Genomic DNA, 3,297 nt, shown 5'->3' with positions numbered 1-3,297 from the left:
GTTTAAAAACCCAGCAATCTCTATTTGTATGATTGGGTGGTTTGTCCGGGGTGCCATGAATCTGGCACGGACGATCAAGTATGCGGTACAAGCTGGATGGGCCTGAATTGTTCTTTTGGAATGGCTTCTTCCACTGACCGGACTTAGAGCCACTGAATCCGGCATTGACCATCGTATCCCCAGTGTTGTCACTATTGTTTCAATGCTTGTATATGTTGCGTCTAGACTTGTCTTTGTTATTTTTAACTTCAGGGGTGCCGGCGTCGCTTGCATTGTTTTTGCTACAGGCCAACCAACTGTCCTCGCCCGCACAAAAGAGGTTCATGAGTGTCGTGAGGGCCGCCATGGATTTTGGCTTTTCTTGGCCAAGGTGGTGAGCAAGCCATTCGTCGCGGATGCTGTGTTTGAAGGCTGCTAGGGCTTCGCCATCCGGACAATCGACGATTTTGTTCTTTTTAGTTAAGAACCTAGTCCAGAATTTCCTGTCGGACTCTCCGGGCTGTTGAACTATATGGCTTAAGTCATCAGCGTCTGGAGTTTGAACATATGTACCTTGGAAGTTATTGAGGAAGGCCTCTTCCAAGTCCTCCCATCTGCCAATAGAATTTTCAGGCAGACTGTTGAGCCAATGCCGAGCTGGCCCCATGAGTTTTAAAGGGAGGTATTTGATGGTGCGGAGGTCATCGCCTCGGGCCATATGAATGTGGAGAATGAAGTCTTTGATCCACACCGTGGGGTCCGTGGTTCCATCGTATGATTATATATTCACGGGTTTGAACCCCTCTAGGAATTCATGATCCATGACCTCATCAGTGAAGCAATGAGGGTCTGCGGCGCCTCTCTATCGGGCCGTATCGTGACGTAGCTCTGATGGAGTCTGTCTGCGGTTTTCAGCCCGCGCATGACTAAGTTTGTCACGTCCGAATAGGTGGCCGTCATCGCGTGTCGAGGCACGTCCTCGCGATCCGTAGATTGATATGGTATGTCCTGCTTTACTGTTTAGGTTTTGCCGAAGGTCATATGTATGGTCGTGGGTTAATTTACCTCTACCTATGCGATGAGATGGGGCGGGCTGGTGTTCGACGTGAGTTGCTGTTTTGTCCCGACCACGTGGTGGTCGGTCAGCCGCATTGTACGATGGTGGTATGTATTCCGGCGCCTCCTCGTCAAACTGAGGTAGCAATTTGCGCTTTGGGTAGCTTTTGGTTGGGCGCTTGAGGCCGTATTTTTCGGCTGCTACGACATCGGTCCATTTATCATTGAGCAGATCTTGGTCAGCTTGAAGCTGTTGCTGCTTCTTTTTCAGGCTCCTTGCAGTGGCTAATAGCTGGCGTTTGAAGCGCTCCTGCTCAAGAGGTTCCTCAGGCACAATGAAATCATCGGTGCCGAGGCTCACCTCATCCTCGGAGAGCGGAAGATAACTTTCATCCTCTAAGTCTTTGTGTGTGGCCTGTTTACCAGGTCTAACCTGCCCATCTTCCCGTTCATTAGCTATTTCAACGGGGTCTTTGTTGTCTTCGGCACCTTCTGGAGTGTTATCTTCTCCTATGTCGGTGTTGCTGTCTTTATTGCGGCGTGACTTAGAGTTGCGCCGCTGACGCCAGCTCTTGGATTGTATTTTGGAAGGTTTATCCTCAGCTGGATCTTCCTTGTCATCGCCGCTGTTCTCCTTTGGTGCATCCATCATGTATACATCATACGAGGAAGTGGTCGTCCAGCGTCCGGTGAACGGCGGGTTTTGGGCCTCTTCTTCTCCGGCATCGTCCTCCATACCGTCGATGTCCTCGGAGTCGTAATCGAGTGTGTCGGTCAAATCCTCGACCGTGGCTATGAAGTGGGTGGCGGGTGGGAAGCAAAATTCTCCATCGTCAGCCCCTAGTTCGGACTGGATAGAGTTCGGATGTGAGTCCTTCGTCAAGGACAGGTTTTTTAATGAGTTTAGCATGTCGCCCAAAGGCGAGTGCTGGAAGATGTCTGCGGCGCTGAATTCGAAGATCGATAAACGATCAAGTTCAGCATCCATGGGCTCACATGGTTCGGAACTTCTGGCCAGAGATGAGCCGGAGTTCCGGTGGCATAGTTATCGCGTGAGATCAAGTCTATGTGCGGCTCCAACGCCAGGGAATCTGTGGCCTCCGTGGCGGGGTTGAGCTTCCCGTCCTTGGATGGTGTAGTCTGCTCCGGATCTAAGGCCAGAGCGGTTACGGGAGCTGTCTCCTGGATGCAGTTTGATGACAGATTTAGGCTATGTCTCTCAGTGTGACCAGGAGTGGTAGTCGCGGTCTCGAATCCGGTGAAGATAAAGTCTCCACGGATGTCCGCAACGTAGTTCAAGCTCCCAAATCTGACCTGATGGCCAGGGGCATAGTTTTCGATCTGCTCTAGATGGCCAAATGAATTGGCCCGCAGTGCGAAGCCGCTGAACACAAAAATTTGTCCGGGGAAGAAAGTTTCTCCTTGGACAGTGTTGTTATTGACGATTGAAGGGGTCATCAAACCTTTTGGCAACAACATAGTGGAACTCTCAATGAAAGCACCAATGTCGGTGTCAAAACCGGCGGATCTCGGGTAGGGGGTCCCGAACTGTGCGTCTAAGGTCGATGGTAATAGGAGATAGGGGACACAATGTTTTACCCAGGTTCGGGCCCTCTCTATGGAGGTAATACCCTACGTCCTGCTTGATTGATCTTGATGAATATGAGTATTACAAGAGTTGGTCTACGACGAGATTGTAATGGCTAAACCCTAGAGGCTTAGCTTGTGTGGCTATGGTAATGTCTCTATCCTCTGGATTAAGTCCTCCGGTTTATATAGACACCGGGAGGATCTAGGGTTACACAAGGTCGGTTACAAAGAAAGTAATCTACATATTTGGTCGCCAAGCTTGCCTTCCACGCCAAGGAGAGTCCCATCCGGACAAGGGTGCAGTCTTCGGTCTTCGTATCTTCACAGCCCATCAATCCGACCCATGGCTAACAGGTCGGTGATACGTCTCCAACGTATCTATAATTTTTGATTGCTCCATGCTATATTATCTACTGTTTTGGACATTATTGGGCTTTATTATCCACTTTTATATTACTTTTGGGACTAACCTATTAACCAGAGGCCCAGCCCAGAATTGCTATTTTTTGCCTGTTTTAGAGTTTCAAAGAGAAGGAATATCAAACGGAGTCCAAACGTAATGAAACCTTCGGGAACGTGATTTTCTCACCGAATACAACTCAGGAGACTTGGACCCTACATCAAGCCAACTAATAGGAGGCCACGAGGTAGGGGGCGCGCCTGCCCCCCCCC

This window comes from Triticum dicoccoides, chromosome 2A (assembly GCF_002162155.2).
Source record: "Triticum dicoccoides isolate Atlit2015 ecotype Zavitan chromosome 2A, WEW_v2.0, whole genome shotgun sequence".
Classification (NCBI taxonomy): domain Eukaryota; kingdom Viridiplantae; phylum Streptophyta; class Magnoliopsida; order Poales; family Poaceae; genus Triticum; species Triticum dicoccoides.
The sequence above is the reverse complement of the archived record's forward strand: the minus strand, read 5'-3'. Positions refer to the sequence as shown.